The sequence below is a fragment of the Eubalaena glacialis genome, chromosome 11, assembly GCF_028564815.1.
Source record: "Eubalaena glacialis isolate mEubGla1 chromosome 11, mEubGla1.1.hap2.+ XY, whole genome shotgun sequence".
Lineage (NCBI taxonomy): Eukaryota > Metazoa > Chordata > Mammalia > Artiodactyla > Balaenidae > Eubalaena > Eubalaena glacialis.
Window position 1 is genome coordinate 75,951,671 of NC_083726.1, and position 25,845 is coordinate 75,977,515.

General features: G+C 36.3%; 1 protein-coding gene across 1 annotated transcript in view; it reads left to right on the forward strand.

The window, feature by feature from the left end:
• The window catches only part of CPNE8 (copine 8), a 302,153-nt gene that overhangs the window by 125,484 nt on the left and 150,824 nt on the right, over nucleotides 1-25,845 (forward strand). The window lies entirely within an intron of this gene.

Consider the following 25,845-nt stretch of genomic DNA (forward strand, 5'->3'; position numbering starts at 1 on the left):
TCTAAAGATTTAGGGAGTTCTGAAGTCTCTATCTTCACCAATTTTTTAAGAATCTCAAACTCACAAAATAATTATGTCAAAACTTTACAAATCTATTCACCTTTGACATCAAACACTTGAAATGGTTAAAGCATCATTTTCACCTTCCCTATATAAAATGGAACTTTATACTTAGTATCTTCTTCTTAGGCTAATAAGAAGTCTATGAATTCTAACTTCTTTTATTTAACTTTGATTATCTTAGAAAATCATTGCTGAATGTCAGTTTGAAAACTTTTACATACCAATGATCTTTTTAACATTCTTTTGACATGTAATTTGTTTTTACATCATTGTAGGATTTGGAAGATTATGGTTTAACTATATTTATGCTCACTTTAATAAGTCAATGATAAGTAATCTACAAAGCAAATATAGATATTCTTATTAAGTATACATAATTCTTATTGCATTTTCTAGTCCAGTGACGCAGGCCCATAAGCATTCTTAGATTACTAAAACACCCTTTCTTTTGCTGAAAAAATAATATTATCTATACAATACTACCATAAATATGCCTTTAATATTCTTTGAGAGAAAAAAGCAGTTAAAATGTAGAATTTTTATTTTAGAGCAACAGAATAGAGATTTTTATAGAACTTGCACTCATAGTTTTAAATTGATAATTTTATTAAACAATTTTACCTGATGTTTTCTCCATAAAAGGAAATCATAACTCATTTCAGAAAGCTCTTAAATTCCATAGAATTTTTCCCAGTGGAAAATCAGCATTATATTAGTCTTGAAACACGTTAAAAAGTTGATATTATATTGGCTCGGTTATGTGGTAAATAGAATGTAGTGTAAGATGTAGTCCTTGTTCAGTTAATTCAACAAGTCCTACTGGACAAGGCCAACAGAAGCAAATTCAAGCTATAGGGTGAAGATTCCCACAGTAATGATTGGCAGAATACGCCAATGTAGGGGGTATCTGCCAGCAGTTGAGTCATAATCATTTTACATAATCAGAAAGGGTGAAATGCTCTATAGATTTTTCTAAGCTTCTGCTGAGGTTAGAGTAGCACAAATGAGGCAAAACCTTGGAAACCTTTCCAGACAACATGGAGCTATTATAACTACATGCTTTACTTCATCTATAGGGTATTTTGTAATCTAGGCAAGTTTATTATAAGAGTTGATATTATATCTATCTTATTGAAAAATATATAATTTATTCAATTTTTTAAAGTATATGTAACTAATCTTATATTCAAAGTCTCTCTCTGACTTTATTGGGCAATGTTACCAGGTAAATAAACATTAAGAAAAGGGCTTAAAGGTGGGCTTATTATTTGAGCAGTGGGAAATTTTTGATTTTCAAAATAAGTTTAGCTAGGCAAGTGTTAGTACTAAATGGGTAATGAAGTGTAGAGTTTGAGTGTAGCAAAGAGATTGGCTACAAAAGAAAGAAACAAAGAAACTAAGAATTGCAGAATGGTGGCCTATTACATGAGGGAATTAAATTAGATACTTGAGATAAAGAGAACAGAGGAAAGAGTTGAGAGGGTTCTTAGGAGATTAATCAAAAATAGGACAGTAAAATTGAATAGATTTAGCTTGCTAGTGGAAGGATATTTTGGATTTATTAATCAAAGAATCAGGTGATAATAATCATGTTCTCTCACCTGAGCAGTTACTACAACCCAGGTGGACACTGGATTCGATCAAACAAATACACAAATATTTTGTAGTCACCCACCCTCTTGTTTGAGAAAATATTGGCTCTAGCTATGAGGGGGGGACCTTCAAGATGGCAGAAGAGTAAGATGTGGAGATCACCTTCCTCCCCACAAATACATCAGAAATACATCTACATGTGGAACAACTCCTACAGAACACCTACTGAACGCTGGCAGAAGACCTCAGACCTCCCAAAAGGCAAAAAACTCCCCACGTCCCTGGGTAGGGCAAAAGAAAAAAGAAAAAACAGAGACAAGAGAATAGGGAAGGGACCTGCACCAGGGGGAGGGAGATGTGAAGGAAGAAAGGTTTCCACACACTAGGAAGCCCCTTCTCCATTAGAGACTGTGGGTGGCGGAGGGGGGAAGCTTCAGAGCCACGGAGGAGAGCGCATCATTAGGGGTGCGGAGGGCAAAGTGGAGAGATTCCCGCACAGAGGAGCGGTGCCGACCAGCACTCACCAGCCCGAGAGGCTTGTCTGCTCATGCGCCGGGATGGGTGGGGGCTGGGAGCTGAGGCTTGGGATTCGGAGGTCAGACCCCAGGGAGACGACTGGGGTTGGCTGTGTGAACACAGCCTGAAGAGGTTAATGCACCACAGCTAGCAGGGAGGGAGTCCGGGAAAAAGTCTGGAACTGCTGAAGAAACAAGAGACTTTTTCTTGCCTCTTTGCTTCCTGGTGCGCGAGGAGAGGGGATTAAGAGCGCTGCTTAAAGGAGCTCCAGAAATGGGCACAAGCCGTGGCTATCAGTGCAGACACCAGACACAGGCATGAAACTGTAATGCTGCTACTGCAGCAACCAAGAAGCCTGTGTGCAAGCACAGGTCACTATCCACACCTCCCTTCCCGGGAGCCTGTGCAGCCCGCCACTGCCAGGGTCCCGTGATCCAGGGAAAACTTCCCCGGGAGAACACAAGGTGCACCTCAGGCTGTTGCAAGGTCATGCAGGGCTCTGCCACCGCAGGCTCGTCCCGCACTCCATTCCCCTCCGTCCCCACGGCCTGAAGGAGGCAGAGCCCCCAAATAAGCTGCTCCTTTAACCCCGTCCTGTCTGAGCGAAGAGCAGACCCCCTCAGGTGACCTACATGCAGAGGCGGGTCCAAATCCAAAGCTGAACCCCAGGAGCTGTGCAGACAAAGAAGAGAAAGGGAAATTTCTCCCAGCAGCCTCAAGAGCAGTGGATTAAATCTCCACAATCAACTTGATGTACCTGCATCTGAGGAATACCTGAATAGACAACGAATCATCCCAAATTGAAGAGGTGGACTTTGGGAGCAACGATATAAATTTTTCCCCCTTTTTCTCTTTTTGTGAGTGTGTATCTGTATGCTTCTGTGCGTGATTTTGTCTGTATAGCTTTACTTTTACCATTGGTCCTAGGGTTCTGTCTGTCCATTTTTTTTTTTTTATGTATTGTTTTTAGCACTTGTTACCATTGGTGGATATGTTTTTTACCTTGGTTGCTCTCTTCTTTCTTTCTTTCTTTTTTTTATTACTTAAAAAATTTTTTTTAATAATTATTTTTTATTTTAATAACTTTTTATTTTATTTTATTATCTTCTTCCTTCTTTCTTTCTTTCTCGTATTTCTCCCTTTTATTCTGGGCCGTGTGGAGGACAGGCTCTTGGTGCTCCAGTCAGGCGTCAGGGCTGTGCCTCTGAGGTGGGAGAGCCAAGTTCAGGACACTGGTCCACAAGAGACCTCCAAGCTCCACGTAATATCAAATGGTGAAAATCTCCCAGAGATCTCCATCTCAATGCCAAGACCCAGCTCCACTCAACGACCAGCAAGCTACAGTGCTGGACACCATATGCCAAACAACTAGCAAGACAGGAACACAACCCCATCCATTAGCAGAGAGGCTGCCTAAAATCATAATAAGGACACAGACACCCCAAAACACACCACCAGATGTAGACCTGCCCACCAGAAAGACAAGATCCAGCCTCACCCACCAGAACACAGGCACTAGTCCCCTCCACCAGGAAGCCTACACAACCCACTGATCAATCTTAGCCACTGGGGACTGGCACCAAAAACAACGGGAACTACAAACCTGCAGCCTGCGAAAAGGAGACCCCGAACATAGTAAGTTAAGCAAAATGAGAAGACAGAAAAACACACAGCAGATGAAGGAGCAAGGCAAAAACCCACCAGATCTAACAAATGAAGAGGAAATAGGCAGTCTACCTGAAAAGGAATTCAGAATAATGATAGTAAAGGTGATCCAAAATCTTGGAAATAGAATGGAGAAAATACAAGAAACGTTTAACAAGGACCTAGAAGAACTAGAGAGCAAGCAAAGAGTGATGAACAACACAATAAATGAAATTAAAAATTCTCTAGAAGGGATCAATAGCAGAATAACAGAGGCAGAAGAACAGATAAGTGACCTGGAAGATAAAATAGTGGAAATAACTACTGCAGAGCAGAATAAAGGAAAAAGAATGAAAAGAATTGAGGACGATCTCAGAGACCTCTGGGACAACTTTAAACACACCAACATTCGAATTATAGGGGTCCCAGAAGAAGAAGAGAAAAAGAAAGGGACTGAGAAAATATTTGAAGAAATTATAGTTGAAAACTTCCCTAATATGGGAAAGGAAATAAGAGATTATAGTTGAAAACTTCCCTAATATGGGAAAGGAAATAGTTAATCAAGTCCTGGAAGCACAGAGAGTCCCATACACGATAAATCCAAGGAGAAACACGGCAAGACACATATTAATCAAACTATCAAAAATTAAATACAAAGAAAAATATTAAAAGCAGCAAGGGAAAAACAACAAATAACACACAAGGGAATCCCCATAAGGTTAACAGCTGATCTTTCAGCAGAAACTCTGCAAGCCAGAAGGGAGTGGCAGGACATATTTAAAGTGATGAAGGAGAAAAACCTACAAACAAGATTACTCTACCCAGCAAGGATCTCTTTCACATTTGATGGAGAAATTAAAACCTTTACAGACAAGCAAAAACTAAGAGAATTCAGCACCACCAAACCAGCTTTACAACAAACGTGAAGGAAATTCTCTAGGCAAGAAACACAAGAGAAGGAAAAGACCTACAAAAACAAACCCAAAACAATTATGAAAATGGTAATAGGAACATACATATTGATAATTACTTTAAGTGTAAATGGATTAAATGCTCCAACCAAAAGACATAGACTGCCTGAATGGATACAAAACAAGACCTGTATATATGCTGTCTACAAGAGACCCACTTCAGACCTAGGGACACATACAGACTGAAAGTGAGGGGATGGAAAAAGATATTCCATGCAAATGGAAATCAAAAGAAAGCTGGAGTAGCAATTCTCATATCAGACAAAATAGAATTTAAAATAAAGACTTATAAGAGACAAGAAGGACACTACATAATGATCAAGGGATCAATCCAAGAAGATACAACAATTGTGAATATTTATGTACCCAGCATAGGAACACCTCAATACATAAGGCAAATACTAACAGCCATAAAAGGGGGCATCGACAGTAACACAATCATAGTAGGGGTTTTAACACCCCACTTTCACCAACAGACAGATCATCCAAAATGAAAATAAATAAAGAAACACAAGTTTTAAATGATACATAAAAGAAGATGGACTTAATTGATATTTATAGGACATTGCATCCAAAAACAACAGAATACACTTTCTTCTTAAGTGCTCATGGAACATTCTCCAGGATAAATCATATCTTGGGTCACAAATCAAGCCTTGGTAAATTTGAGAAAATTGAAATCATATCAAGTATCTTTTCTGACTACAATGCTATGTGACTAGATATCAATTACAGGAAAAAATCTGTAAAAAAATACAAACACATGGAGGCTAAATTATACACTACTTAATAACCAAGAGATCACTGAAGAAATCAAAGAGGATATCAAAAATACCAAAAAACAAATGACAATGAAAACACGATGACTCAAAACCTATGGGATGAAGTAAAAGCATTTCTAAGAGGGAAGTTTATAGCAATACAATCTCATCTTAAGAAACAAGAAACATCTCAAATAAACAACCTAACCTTACAGCTAAAGCAATTAGAGAAAGAAGAACAAAAAATCCCCCGAGTTAGCAGAAGGAAAGAAATCATAAAGATCAGATCAGAAATAAATGAAAAAGAAATGAAGGAAACAATAACAAAGATCAATAAAGCTAAAATCTAGTTCTTTGAGAAGATAAGAAAACTGATAAACCATTCGCCAGACTCATCAAGAAAAAAAGGGAGAAGACGCAAATCAATAGAATTAGAAATGAAAACGGAGAAGTGACAACTCACATGGCAGAAATACAAAGGATCATGAGAGATTACTACAAGGAACTATGTGCCAATAAGATGGACAACCTGGAAGAAATGGACAAATTCTTAGAAATGCACAACCTTCCGAGACTGAACCAGGAAGAAATAGAAAATATGAACAGACGAATCACAAGCATTGACATTGAAACTGTGATTAAAAGTCATCCAACAAACAAAAGTCCAGGACCAGATGGCTTCACAGGCGAATTCTGTCAAACATTTAGGGAAGAGCTAACACCTATCCTTCTCAAACTCTTCCAAAATATAGCAGAGAGAGGAACACTCCCAAACTCATTCTATGAGGCTACCATCACCCTGTTACCAAAACCAGACAAAGATTTCACAAAGAAAGAAAACAACAGGCCAATATCACTGATGAACAAAGATGCAAAAATACTCAACAAAATACTAGCAAACAGAATCCAAGAGCACATTAAAAGGATCATACACCATGATCAAGTGGGGTTTATCCCAGGAATACAAGGATTCTTCAATATATGCAAATCAATCAATGTGATACACCAGATGAACAAATTGAAGGAGAAAAACCATATGATCATTTAAATAGATGCAGAAAAAGCTTTCAACAAAATTCAACACCCATTTATGATAAAAACCCTCCAGAAAATAGTTATAGAGGGAACTTTCCTCAACATAATAAAGGCCATATATGACTAACCCACAGTCAACCTCATTATCAATGATGAAAAACTGAAACCATTTCCTCCAAGATCAGGAACAAAACGAGGTTGCCCACTGTCTCCACTATTATTCAACATAGTTTGGAAGTTTTAGCCATAGCAGTCAAAGAGAAAAAAAAAAAAGGAATCCGAATTGGAAAAGAAGTAAAACTGTCACTGTTGGCAGATGACATGATATTATTCAGAGAGCATTCTAAAGATGCTCCCAGAAAACTACTAGAGCCAATCAGTGGATTTGGTAAAGTATCAAGATACAAAATTAATGTACAGAAATCTCTGGCATTCCTATACACTAATGATGAAAAATCTGAAAGAGAAATTAAGGAAATAATCCCATTTACCATCACAACAAAAAAGAATAAAATACCTAGGAGTAAACCTACCTAAAGAGACCAAAAACCTGTATGCAGAAAACTATAAGACACCGATGAAAGAAATTAAAGATGATACAAAGAGATGGAGAGATATATAATGTTCTTGGACTGGAAGAATCAACATTGTGAAAATGACTATACTACTCAAAGCAATCTACAGATTCAGTGCAATCCCTATCATACTACCAATGGCATTTTTCACAGAACTTGAACAAAAAATTTCACAGTTTGTATGGAAACACAAAAGACCCCAATAGCCAAAGCAATCTTGGGAAAGTAAAAAGGAGCTGGAGGAATCAGGCTCCCTGACTTAAGACTATACTACAAAGCTACAGTAATCAAGACAGTATGGTACTGGCACAAAAACAGAAATATAGATCAATGGAACAGGATAGAAATCCCAGAGATAAATCCACGCACATATGGTCACCTTATCTTTGATAAAGGAGGCAAGAATATACATTGGAGAGAAGACAGCCTCTTCAGTAAGTTGTACTGGGAAAACTGGACAACTACATGTAAAAGAATGGAATTAGAACACTCCCTAATACCATACACAAAAGTAAACTCAAAATGGATTAAAGACCTAAATGTAAGGGCAGACACTATCAAACTCTTAGCAGAAAACATAGGCAGAACACTCTATGACATAAATCACAGCAAGACCCTTTTTGACCTACCTCCTAGGGAAATGGAAATAAAAACAAAAATAAACAAATGGGACCTAATGAAACTTAAAAGCTTTTGCACAGCAAAGGAAACCATAAACCAGAGGAAAAGACAACCCTCCAAATGGGAGAAAATATTTACAAATGAAGCAACTGACAAAGGATTAATCTCCAAAATTTACAAGCAGCTCATACAGCTCAATATCAAAAAAACAAACAACCCAATCCAAAAATGGGCAGAATACCTAAATAGACATTTCTCCAAAGAAGATATACAGATTGCCAGCAAACACATGAAAGAATGCTCAACATCATTAATCATTAGAGAAATGCAAATCAAAATTACAATGAGATATCATCTCACACTGGTCAGAATGGCCATCATCAAAAAATCTATAAGCAGTAAATGCTGGAGAGGGTGTGGAGAAAAGGGAACCATCTTGCACTGTTGGTGGGAATGTAAATTGATACAGCCACTATGGAGAACAGTATGGAGGTTCCTTAAAAAACTAAAAATAGAACTACCATAGGACCCAACAATTCCACTCCTTGGCATATACCCTGAGAAACCATAATTCAAAAAGAGTCATGTACCAAAATGTTCATTGCAGCTCTATTTACAATAGCCAGGACATGGAAGCAACTTAAGTTTCCATCAACAGATGAATGGATAAAGAAGATATGGCACATATATACAATGGAATATTACGTAGCCATAAAAAGAAACAAAATTGGGTTATTTGTAGTGAGGTGGATGGACCTAGAGTCTGTCGTACAGAGTGAAGTAAGTCAGAAAGAGAAAAACAAATACCATATGCTAACACATATATATGGAATCTAAAAAAAATAATAATAATGGTCATGAACAACCTAGGGGAAGACGGGAATAAAGACACAGGCCTACTAGAGAATATATTTGAGGATACGGGGAGGTGGAAGCATAAGCTGGGACAAAGTGAGAGAGTGGCATGGACACATATACACTACCAAACGTAAAATAGATAGCTAGTTGGGAAGCAACCGCATAGTACAGGGAGATCAGCTCGGTGCTTTGTGACCACCTAAAGGGGTGGAATAGGGAAGGTGAGAGGGCAGGAGACACAAGGGGGAAGAAATATGGGGATCTATGTATATGTATAACTGATTCACTTTGTTATAAAGCAGAAACTAACACACCATTGTAAAGCAAATGTACTCCAATAAAGATGTTTAAAAAAAAAAAACAAAAAAAAAAAACTCTAGCTATGAGAGAGACATGTGTCTAGAGAAAGGGGAACATGTGAATTAAAAAACTGGGTCCACTGGGCTAAGCATTCTCTCTTGGGCTCTTGGAAGTTCAAGTGCTTTAAGAGAAGATGCAGCTTCTATTCAAATGGCATTTCACCTCGTTACCTCAACTTCAAATGAAAAGCAATCTAAACTGTTCATACTGTTTTGTTTGAAAAAGCATGGTTTGGTTGAGGAAGAGAGTGAAATGTTGCTTGCATGGAAGCTGTATCTGCCCATAGTGTCGAAGTAGCCCTTCATAGCTGGTCCACTCCATGGATGCTTTCAGATTCCATACTTATTCCTGCTAACCCCTGCTCAGTGGTATCTTTTTCTGTGAACTTGATTATTTTGAACCAGTCTGATGGACAGATGGTGGAGAGAGATGGGAAGTTTGGAAGATATGATATTTCAGTGGAGGAGGGAATGGGTTTGGAAGAAAGGCTGGAGCCAGGTTGGGTACTGGAGGTGATGCAAGGTCAGGGAAATGTTTTCCTCTCTGACAGGAAGCTTGATGACAAACACAACTTCTAAAGATTTCTTGTTTTATCACATAGTATATAAAAATAGTGGAATATATGAAAGCCTGGCAGAAATGATGAAGATGTTCATACTGGGCAAATAGTATATATTTAAACATGCAGATCTCACATCTATTTCTCATAGTCCCTTTTGCTTTCTCCCACCCATCTCCTCCCTTGTGAACCTGCCCTGGCCACGGCTTAGCTATCTAGGGCAAAGATAATATTGTAGGATGGTCACTAAACATGTTTTTCATGGTATGTCCCTCATGGCTGGAGATAGAAATAGAATTTGTACACTCTCCTGCAGCCATTACCTTTGGCAATTTTGTTAAAGAGTTAGGGTTTTTTTTTCTATCTGGGTAGGTATAGGTTTAAGAATTGTAGCACAGGACACCACCTCCGGAGGCAGATAATCCACACGTAATTAACAAAATTGACTCGTGAATTTTGTCTTCCTGTGTCCCAAATGTTAGTTATCTTAAATAACATTATCCAAATGATTTAGTGTTTTAGATTAGAGATTTGTTTTCCAATTAGTGTCCCATTTATATTCTAAGTTATTCAAAATATTCCCTTGTTTTCTTCTCTTTAAATGGCCTAGTTTGAATTATTTTTGGTTAAGGTATTTAGAAGAATGTCTGCTAGCTTCTTAGTTGCAATTGTATTATAATATATTCTCAGAGGTGGTCTTGTTAAAATGATGTTAAATATAAAACCTGGAGATTTAAAGCAGATATACTAGAGCTTTAAATTATTTATTATTAATCAAGCCTTTGAAAATTAAGTTATATTTTTTACAAAGGAAAAGTGGTTTCTTGTACATAGCCTCATACCCTAGTAAATAATCAGAATTTGAATTTCAACTCATCTTTTTATTTTCTGGGCTTTAGTTATTGCTGTCACTTTAAAAAATAGATTTTCTCATTTTTATGAGAATAAAATTATTTTTTAACATTTTGTAGGAAATTTTATGTGGAATTTTTTGAAACTGATGTTCAAGAATTTTTAATTTACCTTTTAATAGCAGCTCAAGATTTTCAGTTTCCAACAGTGTTTTCTGTTGGATTCAAGTTTTGAGGAAACACATCTGTGATATTTTAATGCCATCCTACATTTTGATCTTTTCCCTGAACTCCTAAAGTGAGTCTTGTGCTACTTAATTTGTCTGCAACACTTACTGTGTCTTCCTATGACTCATCAGCTTCTCTCTTTAGGTCATCTCATTATTATTTAGCATTATACCCACTCAGCAGTGTGTATTCTCATGCTGTAAGCTTATATCCAATTTTCTTCATGATGCTCTCAGAGAATCTTCTATCATTAGAGATATCAGTGATGGATTCAGCAAAGCCTTCCAAAATGCTAGAATCAACACCAGTTTAATAAAGATTGCCATTCTCTCCTCTGAGAGGAATGCATTTATTATATTCATAATGTAACATACCTCTTTGTTCCTGTTAGTCTCATCCAGGCTTGACTGATTCCAAATAAGAGGATCGGGCAAGGAGGTAGAGATTGGTTGTGATTAGAAAGAAGATTCTTACTCTGGGGAGTACTGGAAACTCCAAGGGTAATTGACCCAACAGCTGTTTTAGCTAGGGGAAAAGGTTATGTTCTTTGTAGGCTGAGTATAGCAGCTTGTGATCTAAGCAATAAAAAATGGGTAGAAAATAAAGGGAGGGATTCAAGAGGGATTAGTGAGTGTCCTGACAGGTGTGAAGAGTACAAGGACAGGAACTTGGAGGCAGGTGATAATTGGAAGAGCAGCTTGTAGTTGTCTGATGGATATGGGAATCTCATCTCTGACATAGGGTCCAAGGGTAGAGCCCAATGGATGCTGAAGTTCAACACGAGAAATGTGGGGGGAGGAATAAAGTAGAAAGGGAGCTTGGGAATAAGGCAGAAGAACCAAGTAGAAGAATAGGGCTTAAGAGAGACCTGAGGCAGAACCTTAAAGGGTTGGCTTAGAGTTCTGACTCAAATGTGGTCTTGTCTTGAAATCTATGCTGTGGCTGTGAGCGCATGTGAAGATCAAGAGTCAGCATGAGGATGAAGAGAAGCAGAAAGAAGGATAGGAGAATGGTTAGTCTTAAAGGTGAGGAACATACAAATTTACAATAAAGCAGTGCATGTCTTTATTGTGCAACTTTTGCGTGTGAAAATATAGTCAACTTTGGAGGAAATTTTTACTTTATTAAATTCCCTGAAAATTAGACTGATACAGTTATTTTGTCTGGTTTATTTTGTTAGAAAGAATATTGGGCAGGGAATCAGATGATGTTTAAAGTCCCAACTTTGCTAGTAACTTGCTATGTAATATTAAAAATTTGTACATCTATATTATATATATATATATATATTTATATCTATGGGTCACATTTTTAATATGAAGAATTTAGTCTGCAGATAAGTAAATAGCCACTGTAATGAAGTTGATAATACATGGACTTTGGGGGCAGTCAGACCTGGGTTTCATAATTTGTTAGGTGTATAATTTGAGCAAATTACTTAAAATTCCTGAGCTCCAGTTTCTTCATCTGAAACATATGAATAATACATTTTCAAAAGGATTGTAGTAAGAAGTAGCAGTACTTAATATAATACATTTGTCATAGAGAACACTGGAATTTAATAAACATTCAGTGGTGGTTATTATTAATATTTTTGTTGTTATTAAATATAGTCAATATCTTTTAGGAAAGACCTCTTAAATCAAATCACCCAATATCTCCCTCCTCCATTCCCTCATGGAGTTTACCATCTATTCATTAAATGAATAATGAATGTTTACCATCTATTCATTTAATGAATAATCACAAATAAATATAATTACATACTGATATAAGCTATGAAAATTAGAATACAGACTTAGACTAGAAAATAGGCCATTTTTGTAATTTGAATTTTATCATAGATGCAGTGGGAAAATTCATGATATTTGTTCAAAGACAAAATTCATTCACTGCTGTGGGGAAAATGGTTGTGGGTCGTTAACAGAATTATCAGCAGTTTAATTATTGATGAGATATTCTAGTTTGGAGAACACAAGTAGTTCAGACTAAGAAGATGAGGAGAAGTGAACAGATTAAAAAAGTATTTTGAAGGTTGATTTTTAAAAAATTTTGTATCATATAGTTTTAATATAAAAGATGTATACATAATATTATTTAAAACACATAAGATACACCAGTTTATAAGCTGCTTTTGTCACTTAAATTTGTTTTCCATTTTTCCATACTATAGATATATGTAGAAATAATTCCTTTTAATATAGCTACATAGAAACTATCATTTTCCATAATTTTAAATAATTTGCCTTTGATGGAGTTATGTATTCAGTTTAATTTGTTTTATTTTTCTGTTGTTATCTGATTTTTGTTGGCTCTTAGAAACACGATTACAATGAACACTCTATACCTATCTTTGTGTATCCTTGTCACATTTGTAGATGTGGGTGAACTTATCTTTATGATAAACTCCTAACAGTAGAATTGTTAGGGATGAAGAAAGTATTAATTTTTCAGAAATGTACTAAAATGAAGAGGATTGCTAAAGTCAAGAAAACATTTGCCTAGCTCGTATTGAAAATGAAATCTTAATGAAACAGCATAACAAAATGATATGAAAGAAATAACAAATATTAAAATTTTACTTTGGTGGTGAAAACTTTTGGAGGACTAGTATAACAACCTAATATATTATTGCTTACATATTTTTTTAAATTTTTTTACATCTTTATTGGAGTATAATTGCTTTACAATGTTGTTTAGTTTCTGCTGTATAACAAAGTGAATCAGCTATATGTATTCATATATCCCCATATCCCCTCCTTCTTGAGCCTCCCTCCCAGCATCCCTATCCCACCCCTCTAGGTTGTCACGAAGCACTGAGCTGACCTCCCCGTGCTATGCAGCTGCTTCCCACTAGCTATCTATTTTACATTTGATAGTGTATATATGTCAATGCTACTCTCTCACTTCGTCCCAGCTTCCCCTCCCCTGGCCGCCATATCCTCAAGTCCATTCTCTATGTCTGCATCTTTATTCCTGTCCTGCCACTAAGTTCATCAGAACCATTATTTTTTTTTTTTTAGAATCCATATATATGTGTTAGCATATGGTATTTGTTTTTCTCTTTCTGACTTACTTCACTCTGTATGACAGACTCTAGGTCCATCCACCTCACTACAAATACCTCCATTTCATTTCTTTTTATGGCTGAGTAATATTCCATTGTATATATGTGCCACATCTTCTTTATCCATTCATCTGTCAATGGACATTTAGGTTGCTTCCATGTCCTGGCTATTGTAAATAGTGCTGCAGTGAACATTGTGGTACATGTCTGGTTTTTTTTTTTTTTTTTTTTTTTAATTATGGTCAATTGATTTTTTTTTAAATTTTGTTTTTATTTATTTGTTTATTTATTTATGGCTGTGTTGGGTCTTCGTTTCTGTGCGAGGGCTCTCTCCAGTTGCGGCAAGTGGGGGCCACTCTTCATCGCGGTGCACAGGCCTCTCACTATCGCGGCCTCTCTTGTTGCAGAGCACAGGCTCCAGATGCGCAGGCTCAGTAATTGTGGCTCACGGGCCCAGTTGCTCTGTGGCATGTGGGATCTTCCCAGACCAGGGCTCGAACCCGTGTCCCCTGCATTGGCAGGCAGATTCTCAACCACTGTGCCACCAGGGAAGCCCACATGTCTGTTTTTGAATTATGGTTTTCTCAAGGTATATGCCCAGTAGTGGGAATGCTGGGACCTATGGTAGTTCTATTTTTAGTTTTTTAAGGAACCTCCATGCTGTTCTCCATAGTGGCTGTTTCCATTTACATTCCCACCAACAGTGCAAGAGGGTTCCCTTTTCTCTACACCCTCTCCAGCATTTATTGTTTGTAGATTTTTTGATGATGGCCATTCTGACTGGTGTGAGGTGATACCTCATTGTGGTTTTGATTTGAATTTCTCTAATGACTAGTGATGTTGAGCATCCTTTCATGTGTTTGTTGGCAATCTGTATATCTTTGCAGAAATGTCTGTTTAGGTCTTCTACCCACTTTTGGATTGGGATGTTTGTGTTTTTGATATTGAGCTGCATGAGCTGCTTGTATGTTTTGGAGATTAATCCTTTGTCACTTGCTTCATTTGCAAATATTTTCTCCCGTTCGGAGGGCTGTCTTTTCATCTTGTTTATGGTTTCCTTTCCTGTGCAAAAGCTTTTAAGTTTCATTAGTCTCCCATTTGTTTATTTTTGTTTTTATTTCCATTACTTTAGTAGGTGGGTCAAAAAGGATCTTGCTGTGATTTATGTCATAGAGTTTTCTGCCTATGTTTTCCTCTAAGAGTTTTGTAATGTCTGGCCTTACATTTAGGTCTTTAATCCATTTTCAGTTTATTTTTGTGTATGGTGTTAGGAAGTATGCTAATTCGTTCTTTTACATGTAGCTGTCCAGTTTTCCCAGCACCACTTACTGAAGAGGCTGTCTTTTCTCCATTGTATAGTCTTGCCTGCTTTATCAAAGATAAGGGACCATATGTGTGTGGGTTTATCTTTGGGCTTTCTACCCTGCTCCATTGATCTATATTTCTATTTTTGTGCCAGTACCATACCTTCCTGATTACCATAGCTTTGTAATATAGTCTGAAGTCCAGGAGGCTGATTCCTCCAGCTCTGTTTTTCTTTCTCACAATTGCTTTGCCTATTTAGTGTCTTTTGTGTTTCCATAGAAATTGTAAAATTTTTTATTCTAGTTCTGTGAAAAATGCCATTGGTAGCTTTATAGGGATTGCATTGAATCTGTAGATTGCTTTGCGTAGTATAGTCATTTGCACAATGTTGATTCTTCCAGTGCAAGAACATGGTATATCTCTCCATGTGTTTGTATCATCTTTGATTTTTTTCATCAGTGTCTTATAGTTTTCTGCATACAGGTCTTTTGTCTCCTTCGGTAACTTCATTCTTAGGTATTTTATTCTTTTTGTTGTAATGGTGAATAGGAGGATTTCCTTAGTTACTCTTTCAGATTTTTTGTTGTTAGTGTGTGGGAGTGCAAGAGATTTCTGTACATTAATTTTGTATCCTGCTACTTTACCAAATTCATTGATTAGTTGTATTAGTTTTCTGGTAGAATCTTTAGGATTCTCTATGTATAGTATCATGTCATCTGCAAACAGCGACAGCTTTAGTTCTTCTTTTCCAATTTGGATTCCTTTTATTTCTTTTTCTTCTCTGATTGCTGTGGCTAAAACTTCCAAAACTATGTTGAATAATAGTGGTGAGAGTGGGCACCCTTGTCTTGTTCCTGATCTTAGAGGAAATGCTTTCAGCTTTTCACCTTTGAGAATGATGTTGGCTGTGAGTTTGTCATATATGGCCTTTATTATGTTGAGGTAGGTTTCCTCTATGCCCACTTTCTGGAGAGTTTTTATCATAAATGGGTGTTGAATTTTGTCACAAGCTTTTTCTGCATCTATTGTGATTATCATATGTTTTTTTCCCTTCAATTTGTTAATATGGTATTGATTTGTGTATATTGAAGAATCTTTGCATTCTTGGGCTAAACCTCACTTGATCATGGTGTATGATCCTTTTAATGTGCTGTTGGATTCTGTTTGCTAGTATTTGGTTGAGGATTTTTATATTAAAATATGTTCATCAGTGATATTGGCCTGTAATTTTCTTTTTTGTTACATCTTTTACTGGTTTTGGTATCAGGGTGATGGTGGCCTCATAGAATGAGTTTGGGAGTGGCCCTCCCTCTTCTATATTTTGGAAAAGTTTGAGAAGGATAGGTGTTAGCTCTTCTCTAAATGTGTCATAGAATTCTCCTCTGAAGCCATCTGATCCTGGGCTTTTTTTTGTGGAAGATTTTTAATCACAGTTTAAATTTCATTAGTTGTCATTGGTCTGTTCATATTTTCTGTTTCTTCCTGGTTCAGTCTTGGAAGGTTGTACTTTTCTAAGAATTTGTCCATTTCTTCCACGTTATCCATTTTATTGGCATATAGTTGCTTATAGTAGTCTAAAGATGACACAATCAGATGGAGAGATATAGCATATTCCTGGATTGGAAGAATTAATATTTTGAAAATGATTCTACTACCCAAAGAAATCTACAGATTCAATGCAATCCCTATCCAAGTACCAATGGCATTTTCCACAGAATTAGAAAAAAAAATTTTTACAGTTTGTATGGAAACACAAAAGACTCTGAATATCCAAAGCAATCTTGAGAAAGAAAAACAGAGCTGGAGGAATCAGGCTCCCTGTTTCCTCCAGGTTGTTGGATCAGACTATACTACAAAGCTACAGGAATCAAGACAATATGGTAGTGGCACAAAAACAGAAATATAGTTCAATGGAATAGGATAGAAAACCAGAGATAAAACCATGCTCCTATGGTCACCTAACCTATGACAAAGGAGGCAAGAATATACAATGGAGAAAAGACAGTCTTCAATACATAGTGCTGGGAAAACTAGACAGCTACCTGTAAACAAATGAAATTATAATACTCCCTAACACCATATACATAGTAAACTTGAAATGGATTGAAGACCTAATTGTAAGACTGGATACTATAAAACTCTTAGGGGAAAACATAGGCAGAATACTCTTTGCGATAAATCACAGTGAGGTCTTTTTTGATCCATGTCCTAGAGTAGTGAAAATAAAAACAAATATAAGCAAATGGGACCTAATTAAACTTAAAAGCTTTTGCAGAGCAAAGGAAACCATAAACAAAACGAAAAGACACCCCTCAGAATGGGAGAAAATATTTGTAAATAAAGCAACTGACAAGGGATTAATCTCCAAAATATACAAACAGTTCATGCCACTCAGTATCTAAAAAACAAACAACCCAATCAAAAAATGGGCAGAAGACCTAAATAGACACTTCTCCAAAGAAGACATACAGATGGCCAGAAAGCACATTAAAAGTTGCTCAACATCACTAATTATTAAAGAAATGCAAATCAAAACTACAATGAAGTATCAACTCACACTGGTCAGAATGGCCATCATCTAACAATCTGCAAACACTAAATGCTGGAGAGGGTGTGGAGAAAAGAATACCCTCCTAGACTGTTGGTGGGAATGTAAATCGGTAAAATCACTATGGAGAACATTATGGATGTTCCTTAAAAAAACTGAAAATAGAGCTAACATGTGATCCAAGAATCCCAATCCTGGGCATGTGTCCAGAGAAAACCATAATTTAAAAAGATACATGCACCCCAGTGTTCATTGCAGCACTATTTACAGTATCCAGGACATGGAATCAACCTAAATGTCCGTTGACAGAGGAATGGATAAAGAAGATTGGGTAAGTATACACAATGGAATATCACTCAGCCATAAAAAAAATGAAATAATGCAACTTGCAGCTACATGGATGGATGTAGAGGTTGTCATACTGACCGAAGTAAGTCAGACAGAGAAAGACAAATATCATATGATATCGCTTATATTTGGAATCTAATAAAGGGTCCAATGAACTTATCTACAAAACTGAAATAAGCTTACAGATGTAGAAACCAACCTTATGGTTACCAGAGGGTTGGGGAGAAGGATAAATTGGGAGATTAGGATTGACATAAATACTCCTATATAGAAAATAGATAACTAATAAGCACCTGCTCAATACTCTGTAATGGCCTATATGGGAAAAGAATCTAAAAAAAGAGTTGATATACATACATGCATAACTGATTCACTTTGCTGTACACCTGAAACTAACACAACATTGTAAATCAGCTATACTCCAATAAAAAAAAGTTTTAAATGGTAGGGAGGTTATCATGAATTATTTAGGAGGTTTCAGTGTAATCACATGAGCCCTTAAAAACAGAAGAGAAAGGCAGAATAGAAAGTGAGAAAGATGCAACATATGGGGAAGTCACAGAGGTTTAAAGCATGAGAAGGACCTGACTCACCTTTACTGGCTTGAAGATGTAGGGGACCACATGGAAATCATGAACGGAAATGAATTCTGCCAACAACCTGAAGGAGATTGGAAGTTAATTTTCTCCCAGATCCTATAGAAAGTAGGACCCAGGCTAGTTGACACTTTTATGTCAGCCTTGTGCAACCCTAAGCACAGTAACAAGCTGAGCCTGTTGCGATTTTGACTTACAGAACTGTCAGACAGTGAATGGGTGTTGTTTTAAGCCACTGAGTTTATGGTAATTTGTTATGGAAGGAATAGTTAACTAATACAATTGACCCTTAAATAATACAGGGATTAGGGGCACCAACCCTCTGAAGAGTCGAAAATCCACATGTAACTTTGCAGTCACTCCTTCATTTCCAAGTTTCTGCATCCTCGGATTCAACCAACCATGGATCATGTAGTACTGTAGTATGTATTTATTGAAAAAAATATCCTCGTAGAAGTGGACCTGCACAGTTCAAATCTGTGTTGTTCAAGGTCATCTGTACTTATTTTGGTAGCTAGAAGTGGGGTGCAGTCATAATAAACTCCTAAAAGTGTAGGGTGGCTTTAAAATCATGGAATGGGTGGAGAAGGGAGAATTTTGAAGAACATATAGGAAGAACTTAGATTGCTTTATACAATCTTGATGAGCTGAAAAACCATTCACTTACTCAAATGGCAAAATACTCTCAAATGAGGAAGGTCAGTGTACTCTAGAGAAAAGGTTGAGGATGTGACTCTGCAATTTGTGCTAAAGCTTCAGAGTGATGTAAAAATCAAAATATTCAGTTGTAGGAAAGGCTCTTTGAAGATATTAAGTGTGTGGCCCCTAGGTCGCCTCAGTTATCTTAGCAGAAGTCAGAAATAGAGATAGGGTGCTCTAACAATGATCTGCAGAGGAGCTTCTTGTCTCATGAAGTGAATCCCCATGACATACACAGGAGACCCACAAAGCTCTTGAGCATTTTATGCCAGCAGAAACGCTGCTAGCTTAGACTGAAAGAGAGAGTGTGAATGAACTAAAAGAAGGCTGTTGGACCACCTCCTCAATTCTACTGGCAGGAAACAGGCTGATAAAATACCCAACTACAGTCTCTTGCTACATTTCATAAAAGGAGGGAAATGATCCAGAGGTTAGAGCTGCAAATCATGGAAAACTAATAAAGTTTGCACAGATGGACTTCAAAATTTCTTTGGACTGGTGACTCCATTTTACCTTACATTTTACCCCTTTTTGATCCAGAATGTCTATAACTATGTCTGACCCAGTGTTGTATGGCTAGGACAGATAATTTGTTTTTTTTACAGACGTCCCTGATAGGAAGAACTGTGATCCATGGTAGATTACATCCTGAGCCTTAACCACACCTGATTTAGATGATGAGAATTGGAACTTTGGAGTTGATAAGATTTAGATATACTTAAATATAATACATTGGTTACCAGGCACTGAAGTAGATGCTGAGAGTACTTAGATGAATTTATCATCTTTCTTACCTTCAAGTATGTTATAAAAGCTGAGCTTATAAGTATTCTATATATACCACATCTTTATCCACATGTCTATCTACAGGACAGTTAGGTTGCTTCCATATCTTGGATTTTGTAAATAATTCTACAATTTGTGCATATATCTTTTCAAATTAGTGATTTTGTTTTCTTTGGATAAAACCACAAGTGAAATTTCTGGATCATTTGGTAATTCTATTTTTAATTTTTGAGGAACCTCTGCACAGTTTGCATAGTGGCTTCACCAAATTACAATCCCAGCAACAGTGCAGGAGAGTTCCCTTTTCTCACATCCCCATCAACAATTCTTATTTGTTGTCTTTTTAATGATAGCCATTCTGACAGGTGTGAGGTGGTATCTCATTGAGTTTTAGATTTACATTTCCCTAATGATTAATGATGTTGAGCATGTTTTCATGTGCTTATTGGCCATCTGTATGTCTTCTTTAGAAAAATGTCTGTTCATGTCCTCCACCCATTTTTTGACCAGGCTGTTTGCTTTTATTGATGTTGAGTTGTATGACTTCTTTATATATTTTGTGTATTAAGCTCTTATGAGATATATTGCGTGCTAATATTTTCTCCCATTCAGTAGTCTGTCTTTTTATTTGATGACAGTTTATGTTGCTATGCAAAAGCTTTTCAGTTTCATGTAGTCCCACCTGTTTATTTTTGCTTTTGTTTCCCTTGCCTGAGGAGACAGATCCAAAAAAAAAATATTGTTAAGATGGATGTCAAAGATCGTACTGCCTATGTTTTCTTATAAGGTTTATGGTTTCAGGTTTTAAATTTCAGTCTTTATTCCATTTGAGTGTATTTTTGTTAATGGTGTGACTAAGTAGTCCAGATTTATTCTTTTGCTGTCTAGTTTTCTCAACACCTTTATTGAAGAATCTGTATTTTCCCCATTGTGTATTCTTGCCTCCTTTGTCATAGATTAATTGAGCATATAAATATGGGTTTATTTCTGGGCTTGCTATTTAGTTCCATTGATGTATGTTCTGTTCCATTGATCTGTTTTTGTGCCAGTACTACTGTTTTATTTACTGTAGCTTTGTAGTGTATTTGAAATCAGGGAGCATGATACCTCTGCTTTGTTCTTACTTCTCAAGGTTGTTTTGGTGATTTGGGATCTTTTGTTTTTCCATATAAATTTTGGCATTATTTATTTTAGTTCTCTGAAAAATGCCATTGGTATTTTGATAGGGATTGCAATGAATATGTAGATTGCCTTGGGAAGTATGGTCAGTCACTTTAGCAATATAAATTCTTCCAAACCATGAGCACAGTATATCTTTCCATTTGTTTGCATCATCTTTGATTTCTTTCCTCAGTGTCTTATAGTTTTCAGAGTACAAGTCTTTTACCTCCTTGGTTAGTTTTATCCCTAGATATTTTTGTTTTTGATGCAATTGTCAGTATGATTGTTTTCTTAATTTCTTTTTCTGATAGATTGTTCTGCATATTAATTTTATATCTTGCAGTTTTACTGAATTCATTTATTAGTTCTAGCAGATTTCTGATGGCATCTTTAGGATTTTCTATATACAGTATCGTGTCATCTACAAACAGAGATAGTTTTACTTCTTCCTTTCCAGTTTGGATTACTTTATTTGTTTTCTTGTCTGGTTGCTGTGGCTAAGAACTTCCAATACTGTGTTGAATAAAAGTGGCAAAGTGAGCATCCTCGTCTTGTTCCTAATATTGAAGAAATTGCTTTAGCTTTTACCACTAAGTATTATGTTGGCTGTGTGTTTGTCATATATGGCCTTTATTATTTTGAGTTATATTGCCTCTATACACACTTGTTGAGAGTTTTTATCATAAATTGATGGTTTTCTCTGGTCAGATGCTTTTTCTTTATCTATTGAGATGATCACATGATTTTTATTCTTCAATTTGTTAATGTGGTGTACCACATTGGTTGATTTGCAGATATTGAACCATCCTTGCATCCTTGGGGTAAATCCTGATCAAGGGGTATGATCCTTTTAATGTATTTTCAAATTCGCTTTCCTAATACTTTGTTGAGGATTTTGGTTCATCAGTGATATTGGCATGTGATTTTCTTTTTTTGTAGTGTCTTTGTCTGGCTTTGGAATCAGGGTGATGCCAGCCTCAAAGATGGATTTTGAAGTATGCTTTCCTGTTCAATTTTTGGAGTAGATTGAGAAGGATAGGTGTTAACTTCTCTAAATGTTTGGTAGAAATCACCTGTGAAGCCATCTCATCTTAGACATTTGTTTGTTGGGAATTTTTTTGATTACTGATTCAATTTCATTACTGGTAAACAGTCTGTGCATTTTTTCTATTTTTCCTGATTTAGTCTTGGGAGATTTTACATTTCTAGAAATTTATCTATCTCTTCTAGGTTGGCCATGTTATTGGTATACAAGTTTTTTTGGTAATATTCCCTTATGATCCTTTGTATTTCTGTGCTGTTGGTTGTAACTTGTCTTCTTTCATTTCTCAACTTATGTATTTAAGCTGTCTCTCTTTTTTTCTTGATGAGTGTGGTTAAAAGTTTATCAATTTTATCTTTTCATAGATCCAGCCTTTAGCTTCATTGACCTTTCCATTATTTTTCTTAATCTCTATTTCATGTATTTTTTCTCTGATCTTTATTATTTTTTTTCCTTCTATGAACTCTGGGTTTTGTTTGCTCTTTGTTTTATAGTTGCTTACATGTAAAGTTAGATTGTTTATTTGAGATTTTTCTTGTTTTATGAAGTAGGCTTGTATCACTGTAAACTTCCTTCTTACAACTGCTTTTACTGGGTCCCATAGATTTTGGAATGTTGTGTTCCCATTTTTATTTATCTCCAGGTGCTTTTTGATTAACTCTTTTGTGTCTTCAGTGAACCATTGGTTGTTTAGTAGCATGATGTTTAGACTCCACGTTTTTATGTTTTTTCCATTATTTTGTGGGTTTTTTTTTTGTAGTTGATTTCTAGTTTCATGACCTGGTGGTTGGAGAAGATGCTTGATATAATTTCAGTCTTCTTAAATTTGTGTTCCATCCTGGTTAATGTGCACCTAAAAAGAACATATATTCTGTTACTTTGGACGTAATGATCTATATATATCTATTTAGTCAATTGGGTCTAGTGTGTCATTTAAGGATAATATTTCCTTTATTTCCTTTTTGATTTTCTATCTGGATTTTCTTTCCATTATTGTAAGTGGGGTGTTAAAGTCCCCTACCATTATTGTGTTACTTGCAGTTTTTCCCTTTATGTCTGTTAATATTTGTTTATTGTATGTAGGTGCTCCTATGTTTGGTGCATATATATTTCCAATTATTATATCTTCTTGATGGATTTATTTCTTTATCATTATGTAATATCTTTCTTTGTCTCTTGTTACTGTTTTGTTTTAAATTCTATTTTATCTGATATAAGTATTTAACTCCAGCCTTTTTGTCATGTCCATTCGCATGGAATACCTATTTCCATTCCATCACTTTCAGTCTCTATGTGTTTAGATCTGAAATGAGTCTCTTGTAGGTAGCATATATATATATAGGGTTTTTTTTTTTTTTTTTTTAATCCATTCAGCCACTCTGTCTTTTGATGGGAGCATTCAGTCCATTTAATTTAATTTAATTATTTGTTTCTTCCAGTTTTATTGAGATATAATTGACATACAGCACTATATAAGTTTAAGGTGTACAGCATAATGATTTGACTTATATACATCATGAAATGATTATCACAATAAGTTTCATGAATATCCAACATCATTATAGATATAAAATTAAAGAAATGGAAAAAATAATGTTTTTATTGTAATAAGAACTCTTAGGAGTTTCTCTCTTAACAAGTTTCATATATAACATAGAGCAATGTTAATTATATTCATCACATTGTACATTAAATCGCTAGTAGTTATTTATCCTGTACCTGGAAGTTTTGATTGCTTTCATTCAAGTCCCCATTCCCTCATTCCTCACCTCTGGTAACCACAATTCTGATCTCTTTTTCTATGAGTTTATTTGTTTGTTTTTGAAGTATAACTGACTTACAACATTATGTTAGTTCCTGTTATACAACATAGTTTTTTGGTATTTCTATACATTTCAAAATGATCCCCTTGAAAAGTCTAGTAATATCACTATACAAGGATATTACATAGCTATTTACTATATTCACTACACTGTACACAGTAATGTATATATTTATGTGATAATTTTAAGTTGCTGATCTCTTAAGTTCAAACACATTTTAACAAGGCTGCGTTTTTACTCCCTGCCAAAAGTTTACTGTTTTGGACATCATAGTTTACATCTTTTTGTTTTATCTCTTAACTACTTACTGCAGTTAAGATGATTTTACTACGTTTGTCTTTAAACCTTCCTACTAGCTTTGTACGTAGCTGATTTACAACCTTTATTATATGTTTCTCTTTGCCAATGAGATTTTTCCTTTCATAATTTTCATGTTTCCAGTTGTGGCCTTTTCTTTTTTGCTTAGAGAAGTCCCTTAACGTTTCTTGTAAATCTGGTGTGGTGGTGCTGAAATCTTTTAGCTTTTGCTTCTCTGTAAGACTTTTGATCTCTCCATCAAATCTGAATGAAAGCCTTGCCAGGTAGAGTATTCTTGGTTGTAGGTTTTTCCCTTTCATCACTTTAAACGTAGTGTGCCACTCCCTTGTGGCCTGCAGAGTTTCTGCTAAAAAGTTAGCTGATAGCCTTATGGGAGTTCCCTTGTAAGTAACTTGTTGCTTTTCCCTTGCTTCTCCTAAGATTCTCTCTTTATCTTTAATTTTTGCCATTTTATTTATAGTGTGTCTCGGTGTGGTCCTTTTTGTGTTAATCCTGTTTGAGACTCTGTGCTTCCTATTCCTGGACACCTGTTTCCTTTTCCAGGTTAGAGAAGTTTTCAGCTAGTGTGTCTTCAAATATGTTCTCTTTCCCTTTCTTTCTCTCTTCTCCTTCTGGGACTCCTATAATGTGAATGTTAGTATGCTTAGTGTTGTCTCAGAGGTATCTTAAACTATCCTCATTTTCTCATTTTTAAATTCTTTTTTATTTTAATCTGTTATTCACACTACTCCATCTTCCAGTTTGCTGATCCATTCCTCTGTATCATGTAATCTACTGTTGATTACTTCTAGTGTATTATTTATTTCAGTTATTGTTTTCTTCATCTCTGTTTGACTCTTCTTTATATTTTCTCTTTGTTTAAAACTTCTAAATTCTCACTCTGTTCATCCAATCATCTCCCTAGTTCTTTGAACATCTTCACAATTATTACCTTGAATACTCTGTAAGGTAGATTGCCTATCTCTACTTCACTAAGTTCTTCTTTTGGAGGTTTTATCTTGTTCCTTCATTTGGAAGATATTCCTCTATTCCTCGTTTTGTCTAATTTGATGGTTTTATTTTTTTGTATCTAGTAAGTAGGTTACCTTTCCCAACCTTGGAGATGTGGCCTTTTATAGAGGATGTCCTTTGTGTCCCAGCATCACTCTCTCCCCTCTGGTCACCAGAGCTATATGCTTTAGGGGTGCCCATTATTTGGTCTGTGTGGGTCCTTCTGGTGTAGAAGGCTGATTACTGTGGGTGGTCTGGTAGGTGTTGGTGGTCCCTGGTCTGGTTGATTGCCAGGCCCTGCCTTGTGTGGAGGCTGCCAGCCACTGGCTGGTATTGCTGGGTCACAAGACTGCAGGTTGCTGGGCCCTGGAGGGTCCCTGGGCTATTGTTGGCCCACTGGTGGGTGTGGCCATTTCCTGATATGGCTGCCTGTGGGGCCCGGGGTCCCTCAAGCTGGTGTTGTCCTGCTGGTGAGTGGGGCTTGATCCTGGGAAAACTGGCTGAGGGGTCCAAGGTGTCTCAGAGCT